The sequence below is a fragment of the Dipodomys merriami genome, unplaced genomic scaffold (genome assembly GCF_024711535.1).
Source record: "Dipodomys merriami isolate MVZ:Mamm:240054 unplaced genomic scaffold, mDipMer1.0.p SCAF_1261, whole genome shotgun sequence".
In the NCBI taxonomy this organism is placed as follows: Eukaryota; Metazoa; Chordata; class Mammalia; order Rodentia; family Heteromyidae; genus Dipodomys; species Dipodomys merriami.
This window is the reverse complement of record NW_027202562.1, coordinates 2,909-22,666: the sequence shown is the minus strand read 5'-3', so window position 1 is coordinate 22,666 and position 19,758 is coordinate 2,909. Positions and strand designations below refer to the sequence as shown.

At 43.8% G+C, this 19,758-nt stretch overlaps 1 long non-coding RNA gene across 2 annotated transcripts in view; it reads right to left on the bottom strand.

Annotated features, from left to right (window-relative positions):
• The window catches only part of LOC138824124 (uncharacterized), a 67,240-nt gene extending 54,873 nt beyond the window's left edge, over positions 1 to 12,367 (bottom strand). For both annotated transcript variants that reach the window (XR_011371006.1, XR_011371005.1), the window contains exon 1: positions 12,078 to 12,367. This is a non-coding gene — a long non-coding RNA (uncharacterized lncRNA). The remainder of the gene's footprint in view (positions 1 to 12,077) is intronic.
• Between the last annotated feature and the right edge of the window lie 7,391 nt (positions 12,368 to 19,758).

Genomic DNA, 19,758 nt, shown 5'->3' with positions numbered 1-19,758 from the left:
ACACACACACAGCACATTTTTCCAATCCATTCATCTACTGAGGAGCATCTGGGTTGGTTCCATATCTTGACTATGGTAAATAATGCTGCCATAAACATAGTTGCTTAGAAAGCTGAGATCTGAGGATGGTTGTTCAAAGCCAGCCCTGGCAGGAAAGTCTGTGAAACTGTTATTGTCTATTAACCGGCAAAAGCAGAGCAGTGGCTCAAGTGGTATATTGCTAGCCTTGAGCAATAAACTTCAGTAAGGAGTTCAAGCTTAGAATGGTAAAAGTAAAGTACAAGTGAAGGAGAAGTGGAAGGATTAAAGAGGAGGAAAATGCAAACAATTGCACTAAAAATATAGCTCAATAATGATACAATAATAAAATGATGATACAGGGCTGGACGGTGGCCTGCCTTGCATGCATGAGGCCCTGGGTTCAATTCCTCAGCACCACATAAGCAGAAAAAGCTGAAAGTGGTGCTGTGGCTCAAGTGGTAGAGTGCTAGCCTTGAGCTGAAGAGCTGAAGGACAGCGCCTAGGCCCAGAGTTCAGGCACCATGGCTGGCCAAAAAAAAATAAATAAATAAAAAAAAAATAAAATGATGATACAAATTTTTATAGCATAATATGAAAAGGAAAGGCAAAGCCGATGCTGGTGTCTCATGCCTGTAATCCTAGCAAATGAGGAGCTTGAGATAAGAGGATCATGGTTTAAAGCCACCTTGGGCAGAAAAATCAGTGATTTTTTTTCAGTTGAGGGGCTTTAACTCAGGGCCTTGAGCTCTTTTGAAATGTATTTCAAACTACTTAATTAGAGATGCTGTCATGGCGGCATCACACCTCACCTCCAAATATTTCCTTCCTTCACAAGCCTATCAACTCATCTGCAGCTGACCCTTGAGAATTATCTAGGCTCCACCTGTATTCTATGCATGCCATCCTGGCATCACAGAGGCACCTCCAGAGCCACCAACAGCAACTTACTTCAGGAAATAAGGCCATGGTTCTATCCCCACACTTGCTGCAAATTATAGAGCTCCCCATTTTTGTAACAAATTTCATATGAAAAGGATTGCCACAGATAAAATAAGATTGAACAGCATTAGACAGTTCATGTGAACATGGCTTTTGTGCCACAGCATCCCAGTGCTATAGTCTAAGGTAGTGCAACAGATAACAGACACTTTCCCAAGACACTTCCTGTCCCTCCAGAGTGGCTACTGATTTTAGCAGGGCCTTAGTCACACTGCCTTTTTTTTCCCTAGACTTCTAGAGTGCTTTCCTAGATTCTTGCTGAATAATTGAAGAATTTACAAAGTGAATATCTGTCTTCAATAGGGATTGGCACATTAAGAGACACTCAAGCCGTTATTGACACCTGTCAAGCTGTTATTGACACCTGAAATCCTGTTTTATTTTTGTCTCCACCATGAAGTAGTTGAAAGTAAAGTCACAGTACCAGCTTTGGCTTGCATTAAAATTGAACATTAGACAAGGAATAATAGAGTGTTCCATCTTATTGCAATGTAAGTAAAAGTATATACAATTTAAAGTCAGCCTTCAGTTATCCTAAACCATATTTCACATGTTTAATACATACATATAAGTACCAGCTATACACATATAGACAATAGAAATATAGACTAAAGTTCCATCATCACTGAAATCCTACTCATAAAGTATCTGCTGAAGAATACCAGCCTGGGCTGAGAAATTGGCTCAGTGGTAGAGTGCTTGCCTTGCATGCATGAGGCCCTGGGTTCGATTCCTCAGCACCACATAAGCAGAAAAAAGCTGGAAGTGGTGCTGTGGCTCAATTGGTAAGGGGCTTACCTTTTGGTCAAGAGCTGAGGGAGAGTGCTCAGGCCCAGAGTTCAGGACAACCAACCAAAAAAACAAAGAAGAAAAAGAAGAACAGCAGCCTGATACCATGATCAGGATACCATTATCCCAGCCAAGTTAAACTACATTTCTGTGTCCTTAGTCTCCTTCCTTAAAGACTAATGCTGTAAATCTCCACATAATCTCTAGCATTGGTAGATCCTTGTTTTTTTTTTTCATTTGGTTTTGATGTTTTGCAACAGTGTTACTATGCAGCCTAGACAGGCAACGTGCTGACAATATCCTGCCTCTGCTTCTAGCAGCTGAGATAACAGTCACACCATCATGCACAGCTAAATCTATTCAATTGTAAACTTTAGCTCTTTTAGCAATGTGATCTTGAGTTTCTTTGAACTTCAGTTCCTTCACTTAATAGCCAGGAATGACAGAATTTGGTATTGGCTTAAGAATGAAATAAGACAATGGGTGAACAAATGCAGCAATGGTATTCAATAGACACTATGCTGAAGATGCACTATTCAACTTGCGGGTGGGGATTGGAAGGGAAAATTGGGATTGGGGAAAGGATGACATTGTCCAAAAAGAAATGTATGCTTAACTTATGTAACTGTAATCCCTCTATATATCAACTGTATAATGAAAAATTAAAAATAAAAATATATTAAAATGAAATAATATAAATTTTAAGAAGGTGCTTCAAAAACAAAGTCTCAATTAACAGAAGGGATGTGAAGGGTAAACAAAGGAGGAGGCTGCAATGCTTGGTAAGAAATGTATGCATTATCCTGCCCATGTAATTGTAACCCCGCTGTACAGTATGTTCACAAATAAAATAAAAATAAAAGTCTCAACGTTAAGTTCTAGTAAGTATTCTTCATGAAGTATAGAGTTGTCCTATTTAAATTTGTTTAGTCCATGTAAGGCACAGTGAGAGACAAGGATTGGGAAGCTCTAAGTGTCAGGAAGGACTTGGGGAAAGTATGTGGGATCCTCTCTTATCTGAAAAAAATATAACATTAACCAATGGGGCTGGAGGGATGCCTTCAGTGCTAGATTGCTCCCTGATTTCCAAATCCAAGAATATAAAATATGGTAATAGACAAAAAAAAATTGCAAGTTAGTGACTAAACAAACTTAATTCTATGTGAAAGACAGAAAATAGTCTCTCTGAGCTCAAGGAATGCAGATTTCTATTTCTTTTCTCATGCCATGAAGAAATCAAGCTAGCCTTGGATTTCTGAACACTTTGCTTTTCCAGCTAATCTATTCCTGATGCACTGGAGACTTGTGAACCTGGCTTTGTTAGTCATGACAACAGCTCAAGTGTAGGCAAATTACATAATAAGCATACTGGATACTCAGGAAAGATATAATAAGATCAGAAAAGGGAATTGTAGAATGATAGCTAAAAGAAGCTCAAAGTCCAGGAGACTGTTATCTCCAATAAACTACTTAGAAATAGCTGGAGGTGACACTGTGTGACCTGCAGCTATGACAAGATCATACTAGAGAAGCACTTTGTTGGTAGGTTTGGGGCCATGGAGCAGCTCAGCAAGAATGCTGGGTGGGTTGGGAGGCATTAGAGCAGCAAGAATGGTCTGTCTCTTGTGTGTGTTCAGAGAGCCTATGTTCAGAGTGCCATTGTGGCACTACATAGGGCATGGTGGAGTCTGAACCAAGCAGATTCTGCAAGGGGCCCAAGCATGGTACTTATTCATGTTGGACAGCCCTTGCCTTAACTATGACCTGTCATGTACACCAGAGTTCTGGACCCAAACTAATAGTAAAGGCTTTCAACCAAACAAGCACATAGGCAGTGTGAATGACTGGAAGGAGTAAGCATGTGGACCAGAAGTGAGACATGGGAGCAAGATGGGGGATTCTAAGATATCCTCACTGAGCAACACATCTAGTCAGCCATAAGGCTCATAGCACTGACCCGAGTACCACTGACAGCTTGATGCAGCTGGAATAGTCCAGGCTATGGGGAGCATCAATGCTGTTTCAACCTACAACTTGCCACTTAGGCTTGGCGAAATGATGGGAACCATTGGTGTGGCTACCAGCCTCTGTGACATACTGTCAACTGACCAGAGCAAGTCTCTTCATGGTCATGGTTCTTCTCCTGGGGAAAGGGTTCCCAGTAAAAGGCAGAGAGTGGCAGTGTCTTAATGAGTTCCCATTGTTGTGACAGAAGATCTGATACAGACAAATTAAAGCAGGACAGGCTTATTTTGCCTATAATTTCAGGATTTTTCAGTACACGTAAGTTTTTATAAGAAAACCTTCTCACATACTGAGTGATTCCTTGGAAGTAGATGGAGGAGAGAATGAGAATGAGAACATATCGATGTACCTGGCATTCTCCTTTTAGGATATTTATTCTCTCAGGCTCCCAGAATGGGATGGTAATGTTCATCAACATTGAGTGAAGATCTATCCACACTGTTAATCCTCCTTGCAGTAACACAATGTAACCCAAGGAGTGCTTTCCTAATCTCCTAGCTACTTCTTAATCCACTCATGCTAATAATACTCAACATATCCATCACAAGTCCACCTTTATTAACCTGGAACCCAAATAGTTCTTCATAACCCTAAGATTCCACCTTTGCTCTTGTAGGTTTTTGTCCATCCATTTCCCAGAATTCCCCATGGCTGTAAACAATCGAAAAGTCTTCAAAATTTTAAGACTAAATTTTCTTATGCGATTCTAGGAAAACTCTTAGGCATGAGTCACTATGAAGTGAAAAACAACTCATATACACTAGAGGGAAAATGGCACAGATTATAGATTTCCACTCAATCAGAAAGGAAAATTCCCACCTTATGGTATTTTTACTTGCAGGCCACAGGACATTTACCTTTTTTTTTTTTTTTTCAGTCGTGGGGCCTGAACTCTGGGCCTGGGCACTGTCCTCAGATCTTCAGCTCAAGGCTAGCAGTCTACCACTTGAACCACAGCTTCACTTCTGGCTTTTTCTGCTTATATAGTGCTGAGAAATCAAACCCAGGGCCTCATGCATGCAAAGCAAGCACTGTACCACTGAGCCACCTTCCCAGCCTCAGGCATTCTCCTTAACAGGCATTTCATATTCCTGACATGACCAATACCCTGAGGGCTCCACTACAGGTTAGATTTCATCCTCACAGCATCACACATCACCCTCTGAGGAGCAGCCTTTGGGGATTTCATCCAGGACACATGGACTCTTTTTTTGTTTGTTTGTTTGTTTTCTTGGAGATGGGGACAACACTTTTCTGCCTTGGTAGGCATTGATCCAGCTCCCAGTAATATGATAAGGTGGGATTACAAGCATGTGCCACTGCTGCCAAGCTCTCAAATTCTTCTCAAAACCACTACTTTCTAGGGTGTTTTTTGTTCAATTTAATTTATAAATTTATTTTTTATTTGTTGCAGTTTAAAAAACTTTATTATACTACACATTCTATTAGTAAATGCACCAGATTTCATTTTCTCAAATGGTGAATGGAGTGCAAGATGGTCATCGCATGTTTCTTCATTACGAAGCACAGGATCTGATTGAGGGATGGCTTTAGTGTATTCCTACTGAGTAACCACAGAAGTGTGGAAGCCTACCATTGTCCTGTCATCAGATGTCAGAGGAAGGTCCACTTTAGATTGGAAGTAAATGTTTCAAGATAGTTCTCTCTGCTCTTATCCACTTCTGCTGCTATAATAGTGTATCATGATGCTTATCAAGCAGGAAGAGAAAAGATATTGCAAAGGAAACTGCTTTTAAAGTCCACTTCTAGGCACACCGATTTTCATTCCATGGAGCCTGTCATCTTGCTTAAATCTGGGTCCTACAAGGTACCACCTACATGTATTTTTAAATGTTTGTCTACAAATGCTTTTTCCAGGGTGTTACAAGTTAACATTATGTGCAAAGTGCACATAATTGCTCTCATGAAATAGCCTCTATTAAGCACCAAGAGTTGTGCATTAGTAACCTCTAATGCATTTCTTAGCCTTTTCTAGTTGACAATTGATAGTAACCACAACCATGGCATAGTGGGTCACACCTGTAAACCTAGGAAGTAGATTTGTGGTTTGAAGCCATCCTGGGCAAAAACTTTGTGGGACACCAACTCATCCATATCAAATGAGTGCCACTTTCAGCTTTTTCTGCTTATGTGGTTTGTGCTGAGGAATCGAATCTAGGGCCTCATGCATGCAAGTCAAGCACTTACCACTGAGCCACCTTCCCCACCGAGTTTAATTTATTTTTTAATTTCCAAAATAGCTCCAGAAGCCGGGCGCTGTGGGCTCACGCCTGTAATCCTAGCTACTCAGGAGGCTGAGATCTGAGGATCGCAGTTCAAAGCCAGCCCAGGCAGGAGAGACCGTGAGACTCCTATCTCCAATAAACCACCAGAAAACCGGAAGTGGCGCTGTAGCTCAAGTGGTAAGCATTCGCCTTGAGCTGAAGAACTGAGGGACAGTGCCCAGGCCCAGAGTTCAAGCCCCACGACCGACAAAAAAAAAAACACCAAAATAGCTCCAGAAGTGGAGCTATGGATCCAATGGCAGAATGCTACTCCTCAACCAAAAGAGCTCAGGGACACAGCTTATTAAGTAAAAAATAAAAAGTTTTCAGTTTCTTTAGAAACAGAGCAGAGTTTATAGAAAAATTAAATGCAATAAGTTGTTTTTCTGAAAGCAGACAGTCAAGATGAATTTGCTCCTTCTCCTCTGACTCCATCTCAGCTAAAATCTTGACTAAGACAATAAGGACTAACCTCTAACAAAAGTTTTATGCCCATGGTTCTGTAATGCTAGCTGCTGAGATCTGAGCACCATGGTTCAAACTCAGCCCAGGAAAGTCCATGAGGCTGGTACCTCCAATTAATCACCAAAATGCAGAAAGTGATGTTGTGACTCAAGTGGCAGAGCACTATCCTTGAACCAAATTGCTCAGGGACAGTGCCCAGCCCCGAGTTTCATCACTATGATCAGTAAATAAAACATAGAGAATATAGGGAAATATACAAAAAGCCAGATTCTACCAAATAAGTAAAGAAGAGATGAACTCCCTGTCCTGCTGCCCAGAAGCTAGAAACTGCAGTGTTCCCAGGCAGGATGCACATGTGCACACCTTTGATTGCATAATTACAATAGCAGAGCATGAGGTATTCTAACTCCTGAAAAATGCCTTTGGCTTGGCCTTTAGCTGGTTGTTTTGCAGTTGGAATCTCCTAGACTTTTCTGCCTAGGCTGCTTTTGAACTGTTATTCTCCAGCTCTCAGCATGCTCACTAAATAAGATGACAGCATGATCCATCGTGGGATGACACATTGCTGAGGAACTTCTTTGAAACAATGGAGATGAAAATCCCCATAAACGATTGTAGTTTACTGTGCAATATTGAGTGTTGGTTAGTCTGTTCAGGCAGGTGTACAACAGCCATCAGCAGCTCTGAGCTCAGCACTTCTGGTGTTCAGCACTGAGCATTTTTTAATTGGGCTATCCCTTTATATTATTGCAAGTGTTCTTTATTTTATGTTCAAGAATCTTATAACAAACAAGACTTGAAAATAATGTTTTCTGTTTTCCATTCTGGTGTGGGTTGAGGAGGGAGGGAGAAGAAAGGATAGAGAAGGGAGGTGGCCTGAGAAGGCAGTGGGGACTGGCAGGGCATCGGGGCCTGAGCTGGTTCCCCAGTTCCTTCTGAATAAAGTGAGACTGCATTGTTGGACAGTCTGTAGGGACAGGACACACTAGTGGGAGTCCATAGTGGCTCTCTCCAGGACTGCAGTGTCCTGGTCCCTCCTGCCTGCTTTCAAGTGCCCTGGATGTGGCCCTCTCGTGGGCCCTGGTAGGTGAATGTCCTTAGGTCGCCCCGCTGGCTGGCTGTTCCCAGATTTGTCATGATTAGCAGCTGCCCCTCCTCACTCTGGTTCCAAGCCCAGCACTATCTGCCTCCTACCAGCACCTCCCCACTCATGCCTCATGCCTGCAAGGCAAGCATTCTTCCACTGCTGACTCATTATTTTTTCTTGTTCAAAACACCATTGCTAGGAGGGATGAGTGACAATGTTGTCAGACACCTTGTATTTACATAGTGTCTTGTAGAATGGGAACTTCTTTGTATAATTACCTAAAGATAACAATAACAATAACAACAATAATAATAAATGTTTAAAAAACACCATTGCTTCTGTCCTGCACTGATAGAAAAATATCGTAGTTCCCTTACCTGCACCTCTGATAAATGATTTTTTGTCAAGATTTCTGATTTACTAGAGACAGCTTACATTTGACCATTTATGTCAGTCACACCACACCGAGGTGACTCTCAGGTCAGTGAAGGAGCTCTGAGCCCAGCTTATCACCCCATCCAATTCTACTGACTTTAATCAAGTGCACTATTCCCTACCTGGTAACATTCCTAATGAACCTCATGATCATTTACAACATCCTTCTGGACTTCCTGGATATGAGAAGGCACTGGTCAGGTGAGTCCTAGGTCTGTGGGAGCAAAGTCTCCTGCTGAGCCCTGAATTCTGAGCTCTGGAAACTTGTTTGTTTGTTTGTTTGTTTGTCGGTCGTGGGGCTTGAACTCTGAGCCTGGGCGCTGTCCCTCAGTTCTTCAGCTCAAGTCGAGCGCTCTACCACTTGAGCTACAGTGCCACTTCTGGTTTTCTGGTGGTTTATTGGAGATAGGAGTCTCATGGTCTCTCCTGCCCGGGCGGGCTTTGAACCGAGATCCTCAGATCTCAGCCTCCTTAGTAGCTAGGATTACAGGCGTGAGCCACCAGCGACCGGCAGAAACTTGTTTGTTTAATGTAAGCCACTTTTGATTTATGAATTTTTCATTTTTCTATTTTTACAAAATAGAATTTTTGAAGCAAGTCTTGATTTATGAAGATAAGGTGGCATTTGCTATTGGTACAGAGAATAAATATAGTTAATGTAAACCTTCATCATAAAGGAAGGTAGTTATTTGTGGGAGCTCTGGTAAGAATGTTTTTCCAGTCCCAAGTCTTGAAATCTGAGCCTAGGCACTGTCCCTGAGCCTCTTTGTGCTCAAGGGTAGCACTCTACCACTTGAGCCACATTGAAACACTGGAGCCACTACACAGTTTTTTCTGATTAGCTTATTGTAGATAAGTGACTCCTACCCAGGTTGGCTTAAAACTGCAATCCCCAGATCTCAGCTTCATGAGTATCAATAATTACAGATGTGAGTAACTGGCACCCAGCTGGTAATTGAATATTTTTAAAAATTGTATATTCCCAGAGACAGTCATGATGGTTTATTGCTTGCTGTTTTGGAGGTCTGAACTCACATTAGAGATACTGAGAACTCAGTAGTCTGTGTAGGAAACCTAATATATTGGCATCTGTCACATGATAGCTTGCTATTATTAAAGTTTCATCTTTGTGTTAGAGATGCTGAAATATGAAGATTAAGGGTGAAAGCCAGGCTAGGCAGGAAATCTGTGATACTCCAGAAACGTGCCCCAAACAAATCCAGAAGTGGAGGTGTGGCTCCAGTGGCAGAGTGCAAAAAAAAAAAAGAAGCTCAAAGACAACACAGGCCCTGAATTCAAGCGTCAGTATTCAATACTCAGGACTGGGGCACACACACACATACACGCACACACACACACACACACACACTGGTCACACACACACACACACACACTGGTCATAGGTGGCTCCTGCCTGTAATCCTAACTCAGGATGTTGCAATCTGAGGATCGTGCTTCAAAGCCAGCCCCTGCAGGAAAGGCCGTGAGACTTTTGTCTCCAATAAACCACTCAGAAAACTGGAAATGGCAGTGTGGTTCAAGTGGTACAGCGTTAACCTTGAGCTAAAATTCTGAGGGACAGGGTCCAGGCCCAGAGTGTTTTTCCATGACCGACAAAAGAAAAGGAAAAAGAAAGAGCAAGAAATAAATAAAAAGAAAATGCAAAGATTTGGGGAAACAACAAAAACAACAACAAAACCCACAGGACTTCTATCTTGGGTAGAAAGCTGACCACCTAGGAAAACATACTAGTGAAATGTTGACCCTGACCACACACTAAGTCATGGATCTTGGAATAATAGCTGTTTCTAAGGAAAATAGGACCCTGCACAAAACCATGAACTACAATGTAGTATATTCAGGAAGGATAATGTCAAGGAAACTGGGGTAGACAAGTGAAGACAGGAAGGGTAGATGAATGTAGCCATGATAGTCAATGTGAATGTGTGAAAATGGAACTAGACAAACTGAGGTGATGGGGGCTGGGGAAGGGATGACAAGAATGATAAAACGGGTGACATCTATCACATGCATTGTACTCATGATCTCAAGTATGGAAATTAAAACCCTTTGTACATCAACTTCATAAAATACTATTAGTAAATGTAATGATACATTGCACTCACAAACTGATATGTTGAACTGAAGTTCTTTGTACAATTACTTAAGTATTTCTATAATAATAAATTCCTTATTAAGCTGGGCATTGGTGTTTCATGCCTGTAATGGTAGCTACTCTGTATGTTGAGCTCTGATGTTTCCGGTCTCACATTCTTCCTCTCTGCTTTGACAGTATAATATCATCATTATTTATGATCGCCTACTTTAGAAATCTTTTTTTTTTTTGGTCCTGGGGCTTGAACTCTGTGCTTAGGCACTGTCCTTGTGCTCTTCAGCTCAAGGTGAGCACTCTACCGCTTGAGCCACAGCACCACGTCCGGTTTTCTAGTGGTTTATTGGAGATCAAGAGTCTCACAGACTTTCCTGCCAGGGCTGGTTTGAACAGCGATTCTCAGATCTCAGTCTCCTGAGTAGCTAGGATTACAGGCATGAGCCACCGGTTCCTGGCTCACTGTAATAATCTTGAACACACATTTTACTCTGTGTTTTACAATGCGTAATAATATTCTCACATTGATAGCCTGTGAAGCTGCTGTGGGTTTGGTATTACTCTTGTAGTGTAAAATAACTATACTCATTACCTGCAAAGCCTTAGTCTCTGACAATGCTGAAAATTATTCCCCCCAGAACCATATTCATCTCTATACCTTGATATTCCTAAAGTCACAGTAATGATCTGAATTAATTCAACCATTCATCACCTACTTATTAGCATGGAATGTCTGTTCATATGTACTCGCTATCATGAAAATTACTTTCACTACTTTTCATTTTTCTCTTTACCCCATTCTAACCCTATCACCCTGACTTTTCCTACATTAGTTCACCTCACCTATCCAAGCAGCCATTAACATACAGAAAACAGGTAAATACTAATTGTTTTTCAAGTCCTATCATTACAATACATGCATGGAACTTATTTCATTTTAGGTTTTATGTGAAGCAAGCCTAATTGTGACTCTCCTAATCATTATCTGAGAAGGGAGTCTGACAGAACAACCTAGCATGTGCACGCTCCCAGAGCACCCTCTAGCGGGAAGCGGCGCTCACTACACCCTGGGCCCCATGATACCCACGCGCTGAGCGCGCCCTCTGGAGGGAAGCAGCGCTCACTGCACCCAAGCTCTGAGCACCGCAGTAGTTTCAGCTCCAGCCCGTGGAATGGCCTGGCCCTGGAGACCTGGGCTGCTCTCAGGACAGTCCTTCTCCACTAAGAGTGATCCTTATCATCCCTTAATAAAAGGGCAAAGGAGAGGAGGAGGGTGCAGCGGAAGGAGGTGGCCAGGAGGGACGTAGAAGCTGCGGGCACCGCGGTCCGGTGCGGGTGCGGTGGCCCAGCCCCTGCCTCCGATTTCATCTACGCAGCTTTTCCCATGACGGTTGAGATACCGAGTCGGGTATTTCTTGAAAGATTGTCCCCGAGCCGCTCTGCCTCTCCCTGCCTTTCCCTCAACGAAGGCGGCTTGACAATGTGTGGGTGTCCAGCACACTTGGGGGCCGTTCCATCTCCTGATGCTGTTCGCTGTCCCGCTTTGCTGCTAGGTGCTGCGGTCCGAACCCTGGTTCCCATGACCCACGAACGCCCCCGGAGCCGGTCCACACAGAGCCCCGGAAGGACCCAGTTCTCTGCCCGGCGGCTCCCCCAGCGGGTCCTATCGACCACACCCTGCACCGGCCACTGACAACCCTGACTAGGGGACCGATTCCGGACCCTGACCTCCGGCAATGCGGGGGGGGGGGGGCGCGCGGAAGGAGGCAGGGCTGCGCATGTGCAGTGGGGCTTACGGGGCAGTGGAGGATCCGCCACCTCCCACCAGATGTTTCCATAAGGCATGGCGTGCTGGACTCACCGGATCCAGCTCCTGGGATGGTGCCACCAAGGCCTTGGCCAGAGTTGTGCCTGCTGCTCAGCGCTTCTGATTCTCTACCACAAGTTTAGACCAGGATCCGTGCCCAGACATGAGCCAGCCACGTTCACGACCCCGCTACCCGGAGCCAGAGCCCCGAGGCCACCCTTCCCCGCGAGCACCAGGCCGGGCTCCGCCCCCCGTGCCGCCAGTGTGCAAGCGAGAGCACGATGGCGTGAGGCTTTATTCAGTACAGGTTCATGCAGCCTGCGTGAGCCGAGGCTTTTCAGCGAAACGGCTTCTCCTTGGGTCAGTAGATGTGGCTTGGTCGCACAGATTGGCTCACCAGGAATGCAAACCCAGATGTGAGGGAATGCAGGGCCCAATCACCATGGAGACCAGAACCTGCAGGCATTACCATTGAATGGAATCCCTGGGTTTCAGGAACTAGTGTTGAAGGAAATACACAAAAGCCCCACCGGGGCCTCAGTTTATGTATAGCCAGCTTGTTAGTCATGCAGCATTTATACCACCTACTGAAGTTTGGAAAAATTGTAAGGTAATTTTTAATGTGATTCTGTGTTTCTGAGAAAATCTAAGCTTTTGTGGTGGTGGTGGTGGTGGTGCAATATAACTTCCTGGTAGATTTAAGTTTGGGATATATAGGAAATAAAAATTAGGTTGCCTAGTGCCCGGTCAGATAGTACATGTCATTCTTACGCTGACAAATAGATTCGTTTGTGGACAGGAACATGAAAGGGTACATGTTAAAATATGTATTTTTCATTAATCTGCATGGATTATGTAGAACATCAAAGCTGTTTTAAAAGAGAGAGTCGTGGATGTATTTGTGCTGTGCTTTCATTTCTTTGTAAATGAAGTAACGATTGATAATACACTTGTTGACCTTTTCACGCCTTCATATATATGTACACATATATAGAAATAGATGTCTGGTTTTTTGGTTTTCCAGTGTTTGGAAAGGAACTGATGGCAAAATTAATATTAAGTATACTTTGCCAGATAACCATGCAGACAGCAAGGTACAGAGAACAAAGAAAGGTTTATTTGTGGGGAAAGAGTGCCTGCAAGACTCCTTCTCCCAAGGGAGGAATGAGAAGAAGCACCGGTTATTTTTTGGGGTGACCTATATAACCTAGGAGGTGTAGGAGGTGCTAGAAGGTGCTAGGAGGTGGAGACCCTGGTGTCCACGTGTGGGCCAGGGGCTTCATCATGTCAGACTAGGATTTATGCCTCCTATCCACCTAGTAGATAAGGGTCCTGCAACTGCCCAAATCTGAAGGTCACCCTAAGGGTTTCTTGTTGCCTTATATGGTGGTATTGGTCCCAGAGAAGTGCCAACCCAAGGTAAAGGGGGTTGGAAGTTGATTATGTACTGCCTTTACTATGTGGGCCTAGTGTTGCTTAGGAAGGGAGTATGTTAAGCTATGGAGAAGGGAGGGAATGGACTAAAGCTATGGGAAGGGACTCATTTTGCTAACAGAAACTTAGATTATCTACTGATGAGCTATACCTCCACCTTAAAAACAATTATAATTGTAGACATCCCATACTTCAAGGTCAACTTAAAGCATGAGTGGCAAAGCCAAACACAAACATGTCAATTAAATAAAAACAGATTTTGGTTTGCTTTGTCATAAGTCATGAACTACTAAGTATTGTATCACTATATTTAGAAATTCTTTACTATCTTATTGGCACTTTAAATTTATCTAAGTAGTCATTGATTTTGAAAATCACAGCATGCTTAGTAGGGGTCAATTAATGGTCCTGTTGAGGAGGTCATGTTGAGGAAAGACCCACAGCCTTTTCAGTGTGCTCTTGCAGTTGGTCCTTGAGAGGGAGAAAAGGATTGTAGCTAGAGCCAGGAGAAGGCATGTAAGGCCCTTTCACAGTGAAAAGGAATGATACAAAAGCAAGGTGGGATTCGGATTTCTCTACCTGTCTGTCTTCTTGTGACCTGATGACAGAGTCTGGACTACCATGGATCCTTTGGCCTGTGTTTTATTGCAAAGGCAATGAGTGAAGAAAAGTTATGTGATTTGAAGTTAAGAGGGATTTGGGGTCAGCCTTACTCAGCCTTATGTACTATTGTTGATCAGGTGTGATGTAATGGCGGGCTGACTTTCTCTTTTTTTCGGGGGGGGGGGAGGCTGGTTGTGGGGACTGAACTCTGGGCCAAGTGCTGTCCCTCAGCTCTTCAGCTCAAGGCTAGCACTCTACCACTTGAGCCACAGCGCCACTTCCGTCTTTTTTCATTTTGCTTATGTGGTGCTGAGGAATGGAACCCAGGGCCTCAGGCATGCAAGGCAAGCGCTCTACCACTGAGCCATCCTCCCAGCCCTTATTTGTTCTATTTATTTCTCTCCTTCCTCATCAATCCCCAAACCATATTTGTGGCAGTATTTGTTGTATATATTTTGATATCCTATTATTAGGTGTATACAGTTTGTGAGTATGTTTAACATGTCATTAGTATGTCTTTATCTCAAACCTAGGCATCATGCATGCATTACTAATGCTGTGTATTCAACGATGGCATATCTTCAACTTATAGTGTAATTCTTTCTCTGTTGGAAATGTACTGTATTTTCTAGTAATCCCTTTCCAGAACATGTTAAATGTTTATGCAAGAAGAGATAAGGTTAGAGAGATTTTCCTTACCCTTACCTTTCTCTCCATCTGTATTCTCAAGAGATAAAATTTCACGAAATCATATGACAATAAATTAATTTGAAATCATATGTCATCACTATGTGAAGATCATTGCTATTATTTAGGCATATTAAATGTCAGTTATCAGCTAAATGAAGTGGCTTTTCATACCTCAATCTATAACCCATATTGCCCCCTCTTTCCCTTTATTTCCTCCATTTCCTATTCTCTGTGAAGTGTGAGGGGAGGTTGGCTAACTGGGAGAGGGAATTGCTTATTTTCCTGGCTCTGCTACCTAGCTTGGTACCAATACCACTGCTTTGAATAATCTGTGGAGAGTGTCAGGCAGCCCAGAAGACAAATCAAATCTTGGACTGAGTTCTGTGGTTCCACCTCTGTGGAACTCTGTTGCATTCCTACAGTGCCCTGCCTTTTACCCCACCTTTGGACCGACAAGAATTCTCTGGCTTATTTCCTGTCAGACAACTGGAATTCCTAACCTGGGTAGTTGCAGAAAATGGACAGTAGGTGGCGAGCGCTCACCATAACATTGCCTAGAGAGGGAGAAGAACGTTGGTGATGGCTGGACTCTGGCATATCAGTGATTATCCTGGTACCATACCTTGGTTGCACCGTGTTCTGCCTGACTGAGGCACGCATGACAGTACTGATATCTGCCAGTTTTCACTCTTGCATGATATAATACTAATTCACCCTGAGGAAATCTGTAGTAGAGCTGCTACCTCAGTCATTTATATACTGTAGCTTCTCAGTTCCAAATGTACATTTTTGCTGTAAACATAATTAGTCTCTGAGCTGGGTGCTTATGGCTTAAGCCTATAATCCTAGGTACAGTGATGGCTTAGAGACATCGGAGTATCAAGATTCAAAGCCACCATTGGCGGGAGACACCCATAAATGGTGCTGTGGCTCAAAACTGGTAGAAAACTAGTCGTATATAAATAAAACATTCTGTGATAGTGCCCCAAACGCTTAGGTGTAGCCACACAGTAAAGAAAGAGATAAAGACAGATTGTCCCTTGGAGGAATTAACAATGTGTCCTTTGTGAGGGTTAGCATCTGTTTGTAATTTTTACAGAATCATAAGTTAAAAGATTTACAAGCCGGGAGCTGGTGGCTCACGCCTGTAATCCTAGCTACTCAGGAGGCTGAGATCTGAGAATCGCAGTTCAAAGCCAGCCTGAGCAGGAGAGACCATGAGACTCCTATCTGCAATAAACCACCAGAAAACCGGAAGTGGCGCTGTAGCTCAGGTGGTAGAGCGCTCGCCTTGAGCTGAAGAGCTGAGGGACAGCGCCCAGGCCCAGAGTTCAAGCCCCACGACCGACAAAAAAGAAAAAAAAATTACAATACAATAGTTTAGCTGGAGTTAAAATGGAGTATTGGCCTTCACCATTCAAAATAGAATTAACCAATCACATTCAAAACTCAAAGCAATATTTTGTCATTTTCTCTCCTGTTTAGTCACAGATTGCATTTTCGTTTCTATTTATAATTCCTTGACCCAAAACTCTTGTCTTTCTCATACAATACCTTAGAATCTTATAATTCAAACTTTGGTCTCATGGTGCCTGCAATGATTATTTTTAATCTCAATTCCTACACTGACCCACCCCCACCCTTCCTTGATTCATTCATTTCATGAGAGGAAACTGGAATTCACAACCATGGTATTTTCAGAAAGTGGACACTAGATGGAGTTTGCTCACCGTCGTTCTCTTGTTCTGGGCGAGGGCAGGGAAAGGAAGGAATACCCATCACACTTGGTGGGTAGTGAGAGCTTCTTGATTTTACTGGCACCATACAGTGCCACCTCATGTGATTCTGCCCGCCTTGTGGTCCTGCATTACACAGTACTAATCAGCCCTGAGGAAACCTTCAACAGACCTGAAACTGCAGTTGTTATAGATACATAGCACAGCTTTCCAGTTCCAAATCAAAGACAATTTCCCCTGTACAAAATGAGCCCCATTAGCCTTATGCAGCTGGCGCATCTCTGTAACCCACAGCTACTTAGAAGGCTGAGAGAAATGTAAAGGTCGTTTCCAAGCTGGCCTAACAGGGTAGTATTTAAGTCTACTGTGAGATTAAGGATTTCCCAGGAAACCACATGTGGAGCTGTTGCCCAAAAATGTATACTAGTAGCTGCCTTGGGGAAAAAATAAAATAGTGAAAATGTAAATATCAACACCCAGGCACTGAGCTCAATCCTCACATCCAAAAAAAAAAAAGGTAAGGAAGAAAAGAAGAAATAAAGAATTCATTTCAATTTTTTGTTTTGTATGAATCATTTCCATGTGATATTTCTTGTATTTTTCAAGTCTATTAATATATTATGTATAGAACAGTACCGTAAGATTGCTTTCTTGCAGTGTTCTTATCTTACCCACTCATTAACTTAGGCCTTGGCCTTTGCAAAAGGTAGTTCTCTGAGAGGCTTCCTGCCTAGATTTCCTGATAACAGTCCTTGGAATTCCAGTTTCTTCTAAAAGGTCCTAAGCAACACTGTAACTCGTTGCCATGACTACATTTACAAGACAAAAGTTACCTCAGTTACCTGTGGAACTCTGCCTCACTACTAGCAACACCCACCCTCTATCTTCCCTTCTGGGTGTGGGCGGGGCAAGCTGACTAAATGGCTCCTGTGTTTCCTGGGAGGCTATTTTTTTTTTGTGGGCGGGGAGGGTCCGGTCAGGGGACCTGAACTCTGGTCCTGGATGCTGTCCCTCAGCTCTTCAACTCAAGGCAAGCACTGTACCACTTGAGCCACAGCGCCACTCCCAGCTTTTTTCTTTTTGCTTATGTGGTGCTGCGGATTCCAACCGAGGGCCTCAGGTATGCAAGGCAAGAGCTCTACCAGTGAGCCGCCTTCCCAGCCCATGGGAAGCTATTTTTTTTTAAAGTGGCTCCCCAGTTATCTGTTATTATGGCATTGAGAGGCTGGGTTGTGAAAAGACGCGCAAGACTACAATTAGTACGTAAAGTCTAGCGCCAGTGGAAGCTTACATGTATGCTTTCTAGAGTGGCTGGAGCACCAGTACTGAAAAGAAGATTACAACCTGTCTGGAGAACTAGGACAATGATTACATGATTGGTGAGTAAATTTCCTTCCGATTCCATTTTCACCATGGTTTTTCACTCTAAGAATCCAATCTGTGGCCTTCTTAATTCTTTTTTTTTCCACCCCACCTCACACCCAATAGCAAGGTAAAATTCCCCTCTATTCTCTTTTCTCTGTCTTCTCTAGAATCACTTGCAATATAAGCCAATTGAGACGTATCCAACCGCGGATCTGGCTTTGAAGTGGCTATTGACTAGTGTGGTCCTAGACCATCGTGTCCAGAAGGATACATCGATGTGTTTTGAAAGATCCTAAACCAAATGTACTTGTGATCATGACCCAAAGCGTGAGGACAGGTACATTTCTGTCCTCCTAATTCCAGCTTTGGTCCTCACACGTCCGGTTGTTATAATACGTTCACAGTCGTGCCACTTACGGATATTACGTCTTGTGTCTTCTCTGCAATATCTTAAATGCTCAGAGAAGTTACACCTTCTGACAAAAGGACAGTATGTGTGTCACACACACGGGGACACACACACACTCTGTTTGCCCGGAGTGCTGTGTAGCTTACCATGTCCAGTTATAGTTTAGGTCTAGCGTCCACGTAGGAGAGAAAACAGGTGCCGTTGGTTGGTCGGTCTGTCTGTCTCTCCGCCGGTCTGTCTTCCCCTGGCATCACCTGTTCTAGGTTCTTCTCCGCCGCCGCCGGCACCCCCCCCCCCTCTGCGCCCCCCCCCCCCCGCTCCTAGTCCATCAGTCCATCCATCTACTTCCCTGTAACTGACATAATCTTCTTCTTCTTCTTTGGGGAATGGATGAATAAACTTTTACCTTGTGGATATTGTACACACACCCTAAGGTGTGTGTGTGTGTGTGTGTGTGTGTGTGTGTGTGTGTGTGTGTGTGTGTGTGTGTGTGTGTGTGTGTGTGTGTGTGTTGACGGAATAGAGTGTTTACCATGCCTGACCCCCTGGCTCTGCCTCTCTACCCGTCTGCGATGCGATGTGTGTGCTGGGGCGCTTCTGCCCGCATATGTTCCCAGTGCGAACTCCAAAGAGAAGTACGCCCGCCGGGCCTGTGGGTTCTAACCATGCTTCACCCCCCCCCCCGGGAGATAGGATCGCCCCTCTGACCCCCCCACTCTGTTTGGGCCGGGGCCCCTCGTCTGTCTCTCCCTGTCTTTCCTCCTAGGGTTCCCTACCTGCCCTCCCCCCAGCCCCGCACACACACACACACACACACACACACACACACACACACACAGAGTCACAGACACACACACACAGAGTCACAGACACACACACCCACACCCACTGTGCACCGCCACACTCGGGTCCAGGTCCTCCACCACAGGCATGTGAGTGAAGATGCCTCTACCCTCCAACACCTGTGTGTCGGGTTCAGATTCATCGCCTCATGCCCCGAATCCTGCTCCAGAGAGAGTGGCAGAGCCTATTAGAAAAGGCTAGCTGTTTTTTTGTTTTTGTTTTTGTTTTTGTTTTTTTTATTTTAAGGTAGTCCCATTTGTCGAGTCTCTCTCCAATTTGTTGTGACCCTGGGACTCTGTTCAGGAAGTTCCTTCCTGTGCCTATTAGTTCAAGTGTCTCTCCTACTCTGTCCTGCAGTAGTTTCAGAGATTCAGGTTTAATGTTAAGGTCTTTAATCCATTTTGAGTTGATGTTGGTGCATGGTGATAGGCTGGGGTCCACTTTTAGTTTTCTGCATGTGGCTGCCCAGTTTTCCCAGTACCAGCGGTTGAAGAGGCTGTGTTTCTTCCATTGTATGTCTTTGGCTCCTTTGTCGAATATCAGCTGGCTGTAGGCCTGTGGATTTATTTCTGGATCTTCTATTCTGTTCCATTGGTCTTCGGGTCTGTTTTTGTGCCAGTACCATGCTGTCTTTGTTATTATAGCTCTGTAGTAG